Raw genomic sequence first — 14,528 nt, forward strand, 5'->3', positions numbered from 1 at the left:
CACCCACAATTAATATGTGGGTGAACATATGAGGAAAACAATGTCTTCAGCAGGGAGCCAGCACAAGGCTTCTGTCACTGACACTCGCCTTTGCCCTGTCATTTCACCCACTGTGATTAGAAATTCATCAAGTATGTCTGGAGAATTTGCATGCTTAGCCTGCTTTGGAAAGAGGGGATTGTCTAGCTGTGAAAGGAGATTATGCAGCAATTTCCTCCTCAGAACAGCAAGGCAATGAATCTGACTCTTCATTATAGAGGAAGGATGAGTAAGAACAGTTGCATTTCCTGTGCAGTGAGAGCAACACGAGCCATGCTCCAGGGTCCTTTGGGAATTTCCATGATCATGTCGATTTCAGACATGATGCATAACATTACTATGAGAAAATGTAGATGTTTAAATAGGAATGTTTGTGGGGAAGGGATCGATTCATTAAAAGATGTGTTTGATCTCAGCTAGAAAGACAAGTGTACAAAAGAAGACATGCTCAAAGTTGCTTGAGTTTTATAACTCATGCACTAATTACTGACAGCAGCAATGTATTTCGGAGATGACCATAGTTTTTGATAGGTATTCTCACATTCTCTCACCACTTAGGAAAATATTTCCCTCCACTTATGAAAATATTTTACTGTGTTTTCATTATGTGAGAGACTGTAAAGAAGTCTTGCAGTTACTTGTATTTGCTAAATAAATGAAGGAGAGAGGCACCACAAAGCCTCTGCATCTCTCTCCTGTGTTTTCACACCACTATTCAGGGTGAACACAACTCAGTGATGCCGGTCAGGCATCAAATACTCTCTTTCTGTTTCCCAGAGTGTCTAACAGATATGTAATCCTGCTTACTTTTTTCTAAATCCTTTATTTGAGAGAGGTTGTACCTCTGCAAATATAGAAATGTATCACAGGGACAACAATCACAAGGACATATTCTTGAATGCTCAAGAAAGACAAACAATCCAGCAATTGGATGTTAGCTAGCCACTGGTCAAAGGAAAGATTTCCTGAGCAACCCTGAGCGCATCCCTTAGGACTAGTATGAACATGGGTTGCAGGCTGGGAATCCCAGACCAACACTTGGCTCCTGAGGGAACAAACCATGAACTCTGAAATGCATGTGCAGGCACCCCAGTGAACGCCCAGAGAGACCTTAGATGCCTCAAAACTAAAAATATTTCCTATGTGGGTTAGTCCAAACAATTACTAAAAGTCGTTCCATGCTCGTGTGCTGAGTGGACAGTCAGGCAGAAAGCCAGCATGTTGCAAATGACTAAGATGGAGCAGAAGTTGTCTCCAGTTCTCCCATCTCCTAGATCCTCAACACTTCCGCAGAGGTATAAGGAGGCCAAAAAAAAAGGGGGGGGGAGGGGAGGAAGCATTGAACCATCATCAAATAAATGCACCTACTATTTGCCTGTCAAGAGATAGTGTTCACCATGTGTTTCCTTTGTCCACAAAGTTTTAGAAGAAAGCTTCAGCGACATTCATCTCTCTACTGTAGAAAATGTTTCATCATTTTCTGCAAAGCTGGAGACTTACTTCAGCAAGAGGAACTTGGAAGTTCTCCCTAACACAGCCTGCAGTGCCAGCATTGAAAATATACTCTGGGGAGAGAAGGAAAACTCCCAAGGAGGAGAAAAAAGGGATAGCCATGTCAGGTTATTTTAAAATAAACCCCAAATCTGTATTAACATCTTGGGTAAAGTCTACCATGATAAAAGGATCTGAAGAGCGGTCCTGGTTCATCCAGCACTCTCTAGGGTAAGGAATGGAAGAGGGCTTTGAGTTATAAGCAGATGCAAGTGTGAGAAGGGAACTGAGGTGCCAAAGGGCACATGGTTGGGTGTGTCTATATACCATTATTTTTTCTCATAAAGGAAATGCAGTGACTGCACATGCCTTATTAAAAGATTTGGCTGGTGGCCATAGAGGAATAATTCCTCTTACTGCTCAGTAAATCAAGTTACTGTCATTTTAAACACTCTAGCTGAATTTCCAATCAGCACATGAAAGAGTTAACTCTGCCACTGTCACGTTACCGCAGCATTAAGAAAACAGCAAATTTGGGGAACATAAATTTTATCCTCTCTTGTAGTATAAATTTGGAGCATAGGCAAAAACCTTATAAAACTATGCACATTCTGTAAAAATCTGTCTCTTACTTGGAAAATACACAAGTAGAACTGTGGACAAGTAAAGTGCAAATAAAATATGTGCAGGAAAGCAGAGTAGTATCTTTTGAATTTGTAGGCATTTCAAATAAATTTTTAAAATTTTTAAATAAAGCTTCTTCAAATGCTAAACAGTTTTTGACTTCAGGTAACACAACTTTTCTTATGTACAATAATAATGAGGTTATCCTGGGATGGAAAGGGATGTTGATTTAATTTAAAGTTGTGGGTTCCCTCTCTGAACTTTTGTTGTTGTTGTTGTTGTTGCTTTAGCAATTGAAAGCCTTTCTTTCCTAATAAGATTAGCCTGAATAATTACCAAAGGATTTCTCTGTGTCATCTACGAACAGTTCTCCACAACGATATTAAAAAGCTTGTCTGCAGTTGGGAAATAGTCAATGGCAATGGGTAGCTGAAAAGGTTATAGTTAACTGTTGCCACTCAAACTAGAGAAAGTCATCTTCACAGGCAGGGGTTTTTACCTTAATACCCATCATGGGCATGAAACAGTAGCTCTTTGTCAGCAAGAAGCTACTGTGGAGGGCTCATTGTCAGCAGGGTGAAGTGAGAGGCCACAACCTGACTGGCAGGTGTTGGGACAACTCTCTTGTAGCTCTTGTTCAGTGATGTACAAGTGATCTGGGACTATGAAGCTTTAACACGGTGGGTGTCAAATTTCACGTTGGCCCTTTGGTTCTGGCTGCGGACCAGTGTTCTCCCCTCTGAGCTATTAGGAAGGAAGTCTACTTGCCTTTCCTTGGCGGATCCCTGATATACATGAAATACATCAGTGGTGTGTGGGAGAAGCTTCTGATTCTTCAGCTTTAGGACAGCTCCTTGCTGCTTTTTATGATTTTTGCATTTTAGGCACTGTATTGAGGAGTCACAGATTTTGTACAAAAAATAAGGAACCCCTTGAGGAGGGGAAAAAGCAAAACGTGACTCAGGTTGAGAATGCACAAAGGCATCCTGCTGGGGGAGCAGGTCTGAATTAATTTCTGCAACTTTAATCCGTGTATCTAATCCATAAATTTTTTACTTGTTCAAGTCACACCATATTTTTCTGCTGTTCTAAGCCTTCATTTCAGAGGTTCTGGCTATGTATCTGTATTTGTATGCAGCGTAATAGGTTGTCCAGGATAAATGGAAAATGAAATCTGAAAGGCATTTCTTCAGCATGTGTATGCAGATACCAGCTTGACAGATACATGTCTGTAATGACAGATCTTTGTTCGGTGTGCCAGGAAATGAGCACTTCTGGCCTGATTTGTCTGATATTCCTTGAAATCACAGGACATGTGTGGGGATTTTTTCCAGCTCACTGTGAATGCTGTGTTGTTTTGATGGGAAAAGGGCTCAGTAAAGACCTTTATTTGGGGTGCTTTGTCTCATGTTGCTATCTGTACCTGTTTCCTCTCTGCCCAGCCTCTGGAGACTTCTGACTTGCGTAATTGCATTTGAACATAATCACATTTGTGGATCAAAGAAAATGCACAACCTTATTGACACAATTGTTCCTGGAATAATTCCTACAGGTTGTCCACAGTTGCCTATCTCAGTGATAGATTCAGACCTATCATTCCTCCCAGCTTCTGTGCTTTTCCAAATAGCTGGTATTATGTATCCACTTTAGTTGGCACCCTTGGAAACTCTCTCGTTACCCAATGCACCAGTGAGCTGACTGTTGCCAGTAGCTACAACTTACCTCTACGCTGGTAAGCAGTAAACCTGAACTTTCTGTCTGCTGTGGCCACATTAATAATGCATTGTGTTTCCTGTAATTACATACATGCACAGATATTTTTTTTTAAGAGGAAGAAAGCAGATGGAGGTGGAGGATGGAAGGTGGTAGAAACAGCTACAACTAATTATTAATGCTCACTAGACCCCAGCTGCATAGGTTTTTAATTAGCCTATGTCTAATCCTAATAGTCACTGTTGGGATAATACTAGCACTTCTTAAGAGAACTAGTTTAGAAGGCTAAGTGTATTGTCTGCTCACAGCTGCGCTGTGCAGTATTACTAGCACATACTCAGCAACGTAAGCCAAGACTTTATCCTTTTTTAATTTTCAGTTTACTTGGTTAAATGTTATTAATTTTGTGTCCTTCAAGGCAGCCTCAAAGAGCAATTTCTAGGCAGCTGAGCAGGGCTGCTTTCCTGGTGAAACCATGAACTAACAAAGGAGAGGAATGTAACATACAGAATTTCACGTACTTTTCAAGTGTTATTAACAAGGCCTCCAGAGAATCATTTCATATTGATCAGTGAGGCAGGAGCACCAACTTTGCTCTTTGGGGCAAAATGAGTGCAAAATTCAAGACACCCTGCCTTTTCCTTCCTTAGCTGAGCTTCAGACTGTTGGAATAAGTGGAAACAACACTGTGCCCATGAGTATGCATGTCAGTCTGGTCTGCCCCAGGGAGCTCAGGCTTTGCCCCGTGGAACTTGTGCCTTTAGAGTTGGATCTATTTTGGTCATATCCTTGTTTTCTCCTCTAGCATGTGCAAAGTTGTTAAAATACAGTTCCTTTATTGAAAACCCTGAAGGAAGGACATAGTGTTTAGTGTGAAATTAGAAACACAGAGAGGATTTGTTGCCCTTTGGCAGCTTTTAATTTAATTGGAGTTAAGCAGCAGTTAAGCAGTATGCAGGGAATTTTTGAGCAAGAGCACAGCATCCCTCAAATGAAAGCAGGTATTAGATGTTCACTATTGCTGTGGCTGAGTAGGCTGAAATCTTGCCCACACTGGCAAGAAATTTGACCCCATCTTTGCAGCAGTCAGTGTCTGAAGGAATGCTGGAGTCTTATAGGGCCTGGCTTCAAACTATGACCCTGATCAGAAAGGGGTTTAGGGAACCAGTTCACCTCATCTGTGTGTGTACAAGCCAAAGTCACTAAGTGTCTCTTTCTCCTACAAGCCTACAAGTGCTTGTTTCCCTTCTCCACCATCACAGCCACCCTTCCCACCACAGGCATAGCGTACCTACAGTGCTGTACACAAGGAAAGCTCTATTTTATTTGACATTTTCCTCTGGATGGTAATTGGATGAGCTTGGTGGGGAACATGGGATACCAAGTGACCTCAGCCCTGCCTGTCTGGCCCACTCTTTCAAATACTCTTTCAGAGTAAATGCATTTATTCTTTAGGCACCTTCAAGAAGAAAGTCTCTCCTCTCCACCCCCTTTCTGTAGTCCTGTTGCCACTCCACAGCCTCTGTGGTGAAACACAGGGAGACATAAGGCACCCCTGGTGGACGTGATGTGCAGTTTGAATGCAGGAAATGCTGCAGGAATAATGTATCCATCAAATGAAATGATGATTGCTCTGAACTTTCTGATATGTATGTATGAGTGCGCAAGCACTCCGTTATGTACCGTTGTTGTCACTAGTGGGGATTAGAAACATCTGGGTTCTGTAGCAAAGGTTCCATTTATCCACCTTCCTCTGTACTCTTGTGGGCTTTAAAGACCTGGTTTTTGCTCTGTCACTGCCTCTTACGCTCTGTTTCTAGGTTGCCCAATGTCTTGCAGAAGTGGGTGTTTCCAAAGCTGCACTACTGCTCTTACACCACCCCGCAGCAATGGCCCACAATGCCCTGCACTGTGCATGCCCATGTATTAAATACAAACAAGTTAAAACAGACCCTTTTTACCCTGCTGTAACGGTCGGCTCAGTGTCTGGAGCAGCACACAGTCTGCTCTGTAGCCTTGAACTGCACCAATGAAATGAGATTACAGCAGATCAATTTCTTTAAGGTTTCAGAGTTTCCTCTTTGCTGTTTTCCTGTCTTGCTCTTGACAAGACCCAACCTGACTCAGGAATATTAACGTCCTGTGTACAAGAAGAGTTAACGACCTTTCAGTTCAGATTTTTATTTCTAAAAGGTGAGAGTTTTGCTTTTGTGCTGGACCATATATAGCACAAAGAGAGCCGGGGTGCATGGGTGACAAAGATGTGATAAGACATCTTAAAACACAGACTGGGGTTTGCATTCAAAACGTAGCTATGTAATAAAGCCATATTCAATTAGACTACTGAAAACTCATAACTAGATATAAATCTCCTTTGTCATACTTATTTGAATTCTTCTTAATTATTTGCTGGAAATTGACAAAGTTTTCCAGCCAATGCCAAAAGGAGTGATTCATGCCTTCTATGGCTTTCTGAATGCACTAGGAAAGAATATTAAATATTAAATATTAAATGTCCTTGATGATGCTAGGATTCTGAGGCACGATGAGAGCTGTCACTTTTGTTATTGTTGCAATTTTTGCAGTTATAAATACTGTGTTGCTTATCTGTTTTGAACAGCAAACATCTCAATTCTGCTTTACTTGAGCATGATCAGGCTACATATAGACATGACCAGAGCTGAACCAACCAGTGTAATTGAATTAATATCTTGATTTAGGATAAGGTAGATTAAATTCATTATTTGGAGGTTTTTGCAGAAAGCTGCTAAGCAAACCATCTTTTGAGCTGAAATCATAACATCTTCTGCAAGCAAAATTCTGAAGCTTGCAGATTCTGAATGTATCACTGTACTGTAAGACATACTTTACAAATCTAAGATGGTAATATGTCAGTGTCCTATCATTAATACCTGTTTATTTAATGATACAGAAATTCTTCCATGCAGTAGGCTGGCTCCATATCTTTGACTTCTTTCTTTTTGTTTTTCTAATAGCAAAACTATTGAATATACATACAGTAGAGAGTTAGTCTATGAAAAAGTCCATGTGTAGTTGAAATTTTGAAAATTACTCTTTAAAGTGAAGTAAAGTTTGATAACTTAAGTTTTAAACAGCAGCAGTTAGGAATATGTGCAGGTACAAAAATAATTCTGTCTTTCAAAAAAAAAAAGAAAGATGTAGTAAGTAAAGTCAAGATTTTTCAGAATAACAGGTATCTTGAGATCTTCCAGGAGCTTCTGCCTAAGTTAAGCCTAGATTTAGGAAGGACCTTGGATCATGGTTTCACTATGCAAAGTCTTTGGTGAGAAGAGGTCAAGGAACTTCTGCCTTCTGGAGCATGGTCCATGGACCCATTATTCCAGGCTGGACGTTGCCTTGGGCAACCTGGTCTAGTGGGAGGTGTCCCTACCTATGGCAGGGGCGTTGGAACTCGATGATCTTCAGTTCTTCAGTTCAGGTCCTTTCCAACCTAGACCATTCTATGATTCTATGATTCCAGCCTGTATGCTTATGGGGCCAGGCTGGGAATTAGTTGGTAAGCTTACCCATTTAAAAAAAGAAAAAAATTAAAAGAAATTCTTTTTAAGTAAAAAATCAGTTCTCTGATCCAGTTGAGAGCCATGAACCATGTTACTGAATTAGTGCAGGTGACAGAACAGAGGGAGCAAAAAGAAAGGAGAGACAGGGAAAAGTATGATATTGCTGCCAAACTGTTTATCATGGAACCACAACACTATGCTGCAAAATACTTTTTCAGTCCCTGAATTAGGCTCTGATTCAAAAAGGCACTTAGATATATGATGTAGCCTGTCTCTAATCAGGAAGGCATTTCACCACTTGTTTAACTCCATGCACGTTTAAGTACTTTATTAACCAGGGGTCAATGGGGCAGGGATAATTCCCTGATTTGGGGCTTTCAGGACCTTTACTCAAATTATCAGTGTCCAGTGAGTCCCCCAGCAGCAGCATTGCAGATAGGAAGGGTGGGTAGCACAAAATCCTGCATAGCTGTGCCTGTGAAAAGTAGCAGTGTTGCCACTGTCCCATGAACACCCACGAGGAATTTCTGTCATCTGCATAAAGTGGCTCAAATGCACGGATGCATTTGAGCACTAAGGTGGGTGGGAGTTAATGAGCGAGCCTGGGCCCTGTGACTACAATGCTGCCCCAGCTCTCTATCACACTGTGAAAATAAATAATTGCAACTGACCCAGCAGGTCTGCTGCAGACTCCAGTGACCGGGTGAAGGTGGTTTCAGAGATGAACCATCCCCTCCACCCCACCCCCCCAAAAAAAACACCAAAACAAACCAACCAACCAAAAAAAAAAAAAAACAACCCCAAAAAACCAAACCAAAAACCACCAGAAAACCCTGCCAACACAGAAAGCTGCATGTCGTCTTTCTCCTTTCTTCTGCTGCCTCTGCCCTCAGGCAGAAGAGCCTAGCTGAGCGCATTACATGTCTTTGCATCTTTTAAACGCTCCTTTACCACATAGCAGAGATAATTATCACTGGACTGAACAGTGGCAGGGCTCATCCCAGTTTTGTGACTGAGCAGAGGCTGGGGGAATGAATCAGTGCCATTGACGAAAACCCCTGACATTCGTGGTTTGATGTGGTATTTCTGTGTCTTGTCACTAGCTCTGCTTTTGATTAGGATGAAAGAAACTCAGTGTCTCACATTTCACTTGAAGATGAAAAGACTCAGAAAACCTTTTGGTTCCCCTGAAATAACAGCCCCAGTTTTCAGTTTCGATTACTGGCCGTAGCTATTTGAAGTATAAACATCTCTTGAAATGGCCATTGCAGTTGTGTTGTTTTTTCAAATAATTGTTTCTGCAAGCCACAGCTATTGGACTTACAGAAAGCATGTTCCTGGTGTAAATGCCTGGTGTAAATGTGCACATGTGATGTCAATACAGAAAATGCTGCCACAGAGGCAACATGAGCTCTCCAAACTATTTTCACAAGCACTGAAGTTTGTATTCTGTGCTCCAGACATTTCCAAGAACTGTACTAGTGTGAGGACCTGCTTCTGACGCACCTATGTGAGCAGTGCAGTAATTCCAGTATAGTTGATTTGGCTTCAGGGTACAGAGATGGTTAGGATACAGCCTCTTCATGTCCTTGTCTCCTGTTTTGTCTGAGGGTAGGGGGTCTTCCCACAGGAGCCCTCTTATACCAAATGAATTAAGCACACTAATGATCTGCTGACATTGATGTATTTACCCTCATGTCTAAGGCTGAATGTATGTGCAAGCCGTCATATTTTTACTGCTCATGTTTTCCTGCATTTTCTTACAGAGTTGATGTTTTTTTCTTCTCAGTCACATATGGCTGCAAATGGCCAGAAGGTGTAAAAAAAATAAAGGGGGAAAAGGTGGTGGGAGCAGGCAGAGACATACAAACAGCACTAGCACATGTATCCTGTTTGCTTTCCATCAGGTGAAAAATGGGATGTGTGTATGTGAGTGACAGCCTGTCCCATTTTAACATTTGCAGTTCCAGTGATAGGACCAGTATAGAAGCAAAATGAATTTTTTTACTTGTGCTATTTGACCTGAGAAATTAGGTTTTCAGTGACGGCTTTTGGAAGGACTCAAAGGGAGAGAGTGCTGGCCTCAATTCAAGGGAGATGGCTTAAGAAGGGGAGGTTGCTGAAGCACTGAAAGGAGGAATAAAAGAATTGTTTGCACCATGTGTGATAGCCCACTCTTGCCACACCGCAACTCCTGGTCGTGATGCTGCTTATTGGGCCTGCTCACTTGCTTTGGGTCACCCTCCCATCTTTAAATAATGCACTTATTTAATTTGAAGAAAGTGCCTGCAATCAATAAAAGAGATCCTTTTATCTTACTCATCAATCTCTTGTTAATGAACATGCATGTTTTTTCTTTTTAGCTTCTTGGTTATGATGCTTTTAATTTCTCAATGTACGGAAAAAAAGGGAGTGCAATCAAACACATGATGGAGCAGTTGATGCCATGCTGCTTGCTTCTTTCTGAAGAATTGACATATTCTTAGAGGAAAGTGGTGGTCTGGGCGGACATCACTTGCCCTGCACTGATGTGTGGTCCTCTGAGCATCCTTTCTTAAGCTGTGATCCAGAAGAGCCATGAATAACTGCTTGTGAAGACAGTCTTTACTTTCCTAATGTACCAGTAGTTGCAAGAAAGTAGATAATTCTTAGAGAACCTTTTTGTGGACTACTGGGACTTTATCTAAAGCAGATGGGTATTTGAAATCCAATGGGTTCCATGAGAACGACTCACCAAGCCTGATTTCCAAAACCTTCAGCAGGTTTGGGTCTGATTATGGCATGACTGAAGGGTCAGCTGAGTTAAATGGTACTTGCTGCTTTAATTTGCAGGATGTTATCAATTACGATCATGTATCTATTTAAGCTTCATTCACATCTTTGTGGCTTGCCAGAGGGAATGGTTCTCTGCAGTTTGGTAATATGAAATAAGCCTTCTTTTAGGACCCATAAAACTGGAGGAACAGATATAGCTTGTTCATCCTCATCACAGGCTGGAGGTTAATGCTGACTTTGTTTCTCCTTGAGTCTTTTGGGAGTGGAATTTAGCAAAGTAACACTTGATTCTTTGCAAAAACATTCCACAAAATGAAATTACAGTTTTGCAACCCTCTGAATTTCAACCTGTCAACTACATATGGCAAGAGCCCAAATCTCAGTCGCAGATTAGCTTCATTAGTGTAGAATCACACTACTTTTTCTTCTCTAAGCCAAAGAGACCCAAGCCACATAATAATCAGAAATAAATCTTTGTACAAGGGCCCAACCTAATTGCAAACAGGCAAGTAATTTCCTTCCTTATCATTCTATATTGCTTACCAATGGGCTACCCTAGTAAAAATTTGTTAGCTCCAAAGTCATGCTCCCTCTTGTTTTCTTCCAGGGTCTCCCTTTCTATTAACCAATTGCTGGCTCTTTTCCAAGGCGCTTATCTCCTCCAGCCTGGGCCGGGACCCATGTTTAAGCACAGCACACCAGTGCTAGCATGTCACTACAGAAAAGTAAAAGGCTTAAAGCTGCAGCTGCAGGAAAGTATTTCTGCATTGCTTTGAGGGGAAGGGGAGCAGAAAGAACCCCCAAAATCAATGTACTGTACCTTCAATTCACAGTCATATCTTCAGACCCAAAGCGAGAGACCATCAGCCTTTACCGCAGCCACAAGAGCTGGCACGAAAGGCAGAGCGCTCCCTTACCAACCCAGATGCGGCAAAGAGCGTGGGGTCGCATTTTTGTCCAAAAGGTCCCGAGAGGAGGAGCTAGCCCCGTGCGGTATCGGGCTGCGGCATGGCGGGCAGGTTGTGTCCTGGCCCTGGCTTCGGCTACCTGTGGAGCGGGGCCAGGGAAGCAGCCTGGCTGATGATTCAGCATTGCCTTTCTCCCTTGCTGGCCAGGGAATAACGGGAGCCGCCAGGCACCTCCAAAGGCAGGGTGCCGCCCTGCCCTTCTCGCCGCAAGCCCCAGCACCCCGCAGCTCCAGCGGGGCTGGGAGAGCGAAGCAGCTCTGCAGGCTTCCCTGGGGAGGGGGAGGTGAGGAGGAGGGGGAGGTGAGGAGGAGGAGGAGGTCTGAGCAGAGCTGGCCGCGCGGTGCTGAAGCAGGCAGCCTGCGCGCCAGGTCTGGAGGTGCCGCGGGGGGAAGGGACCCGCAGCAGAGCAGGGTACTGCAGCCTGGAAGGGAGCCAGGCCCCACGGAGATGCTGCGGCCGCGGAGGCGGCGGGAGGGGCTGGAAGCGGCTGCGTGCCGGGAGGAGATGGTGCAGGCAGGCTGGGCCCCGGCCAGCGGAGGAGAGCGTGAAAAAGCAAAGGAGGTAGCAGAAGCTATCCTGGCTCCGTTTAGCCAGGAGGGCTCGGGGGGTGGTGGTGGTGGGGTGTGTGTGTGCAGACGAGACCCCTTTGGCAGAGCCCTTTCCCGGTCCCTGTGAGTTCACGGCCCCTCTGGCAGCAGGGTGAGGAGGGGGGCAATGCACCCACATGCAGAGAAGCCCCTGGAAGTGTCCCTACTGGGCTTCTGGGACAAGAGGCTCTGTGGTTTCACGGGGCACTACGCACACAGAGATGGCACCCCCCGGTCTGAACTGGTAGTAATCTGTCTCGTCATCCAGCTACGTAGCATTGTGCATGATTACTTTAACTTCATGGCAACCCTTGTCAGGAAGGTGCAACATCTCCACATGCATTTCTGCTCACCTCAGCACCAGAAAGATGTGAGCAAAACAGAAACAGAATTTAAAGGATGGCAGTTAAATGTGGATAGGCTGGAGAGCAGTGAAGATTACAGGAGATTGAACGCAGGTAGTTCGCCTGTAAGGCCAGTGCAGCAAAGATGTCGACAGGGCAGTGGATTAAACATAAGCTCAGAGCAGCATCAGCAGGAAAAATTGTCATATTGGAAATAGGAAGGCTGAAAAATTAGACATGGGTAAAGAAGGCAAGACATTTTTAGAAATTTGTGCCAAGAATTTGGATGCTGTAGTAACTCATCTGTGCAATGAAAAGAATATTCCCAGCTGATTCTCAACTTGCACTCTGCTTTGAAGAGTGATGCTTCAGGTTTACACCTAAGGAGCAACTTGTGTGTGCGAAAGTATGTCTGGTTTTCCCAGATTTGTCAGTTAACCTAGTAAAAATACATCCTTTCCCTAGAAACCTTGCTTACTTTTACCCACAGACCACCACAGCTGTCATGGCAATGCTGCTGTGATGTTACCCTTTCTACAGTGGCTGTGTTGTTACTGTGTTGTTGTTGAAATGTTGTTGAAATGTGACTGTGTTATTGAAATAGGTTTTGAGGTACTTGAAAGAGGCTGCACTCATGCAGAATATTACCAGCTAAGGAGCACATGTGCTTTGTAATAAGAAGAGCCATGTATGTAAATATGCAATGCAAGCTGTTCGTTCTGTCTGAGCTTACTGATCACATCATTAACCTGAGGACCAAACACTTCAGTGGTAATGCAGGCTAGATTGTATGATGATTTATCTTTTTACATTCTTCCAGAGAGTGTTATCACAGGCTGTGCTTTAAGGTAAATTCTCCAGGCACTTGAATGTAGTAGCATCGTGATTACTTCAGTTGGCTACTACAGCCTCACAGGAAGCTTTGTCATCAGACATCCATCAATTAGTCCTTGACATAAGAGTCTGTGAAAACACTACGGCATTCATTAAGGTTTTGATAAAGCTTTTTATGTGAATGTTACTAATATTCCCGTGGAAGTCGGGGCAGTAGGGAGCAGTTGGAGGCAGAGATAGGAGACAGGTAGACAGATGTCTTTTTTGTCACTAGTGAAATATATAACTACTAAAGAAATTACCTTTCAGATGCCTGACTGAGGTAGCAGCAAAAATGAGTTCAAGGTAGTTTGTAGCACTTGATTCTTTGCTTCCTTATGCGTCCTGCAGCCATTTATACTAAGGAGAAAGGGGGATTCATGCTGCCAAATCTTAAATGCAAATGTTTTCACAAAATCTAAGGAACTGGGAATTGTCTTAAAAGCCCTTCTCCTTTTATACATATGCCCGTATTGTTTCACAGGTGTACTTTTCTGTGGGAGGCAAAAGAGACGGGGAATAGAGCTGATTCTAATCTTACTTTCATTATGTTAACTGGGCTGTTGATTTACCCCTGTATTACACTGCACTGGTGGAAATGGGAGAATGGGAATTAGTGGTAGATATTGGTAGAGGTGAGGAATGACAGGCAAATTTAAGAAAAAAGTAGAAGCCTTGTATATATATTTTTTTTTAAATTCTAAGGGGGAATGAGGTTATATGCTAGCAGCATGCAAGCTCTTGAAAAGTGTGTTCAGGAGGTGACTTTAGTGTGAAATCTTTGCTTTTTTGGTTTTGGGTTTTTTTTTTGGAAAGGAGGTTAAAAATGGAATATAAAAAATTATGCAAACCTCTTTGTAATATCTTAAATGCAAATTTATCAGAGGTGGGAATGGTTTTGGGTTTTGTTCGGGTTTTTTTTTTGTTGTTTTTTTTTTTCCTCTGCTTAACCTAAGATGCATCCCAGCACTATTCGTAGTGAATGAAACTTATCCAGGGGCTTGGAAGGAAAAGCTGTCTCTAGGTGTCAGGCAGAGAGAAACTGCTGCTCGCAAGCGGTCTTCCCCTTGGGAGAGATCTGATATCAGACTGAGCGAGCCCAGTCCAGCCCGAAGAGCTCGCACCGACACCCGGTCCTCGCCGGAGGACCGTGTCATCGATGGCCGCCGCCTCTGGCCACGCTCCGGCTGGAGAGAGGGAGCGGGCAGGAGTTGCGCGCCCACCCGCTCCCTCCCTTTGATTTGATGGGCTTTATTCCTCCTAATTGGATAAAATAGGAAGTCACTGACAGTCCTGCGTTGCTGGGTATACTGATTTCCCTCAGACCAGCCCTGCAGAGGGCGGGGGGTGGGGTAGGGGAGGAAGGAGTGAGTCTGTACATCAGGGAAACAGGCTGCGAGGGGGCTGGGGAAGCGGGGCGGGGGGGGGACGGGGGGACGGGGGGGAAAGGAGGAAAGTGAATGAGCGCTCAAGAAGGACAAAGAGGGAGGGGAGAGAAAGGGAGTTACCACCGTCTTGGCATCGCTCTTCCTTTCAAACCTCTGTGTAATGATATTGTTTGCAGTGATGCTC

General features: G+C 43.5%; 1 protein-coding gene across 2 annotated transcripts in view; it reads left to right on the forward strand.

Annotated features, from left to right (window-relative positions):
• Positions 1–14,528, forward strand: part of NRG1 (neuregulin 1) — a gene marked incomplete at its 5' end in the record, with an annotated part of 184,635 nt that overhangs the window by 65,302 nt on the left and 104,805 nt on the right. The gene's annotated exons all lie outside the window — the stretch shown is intronic.

This window comes from Vanellus vanellus, assembly GCF_965231255.1.
Source record: "Vanellus vanellus genome assembly, chromosome: Z".
NCBI classification, from domain to species: domain Eukaryota; kingdom Metazoa; phylum Chordata; class Aves; order Charadriiformes; family Charadriidae; genus Vanellus; species Vanellus vanellus.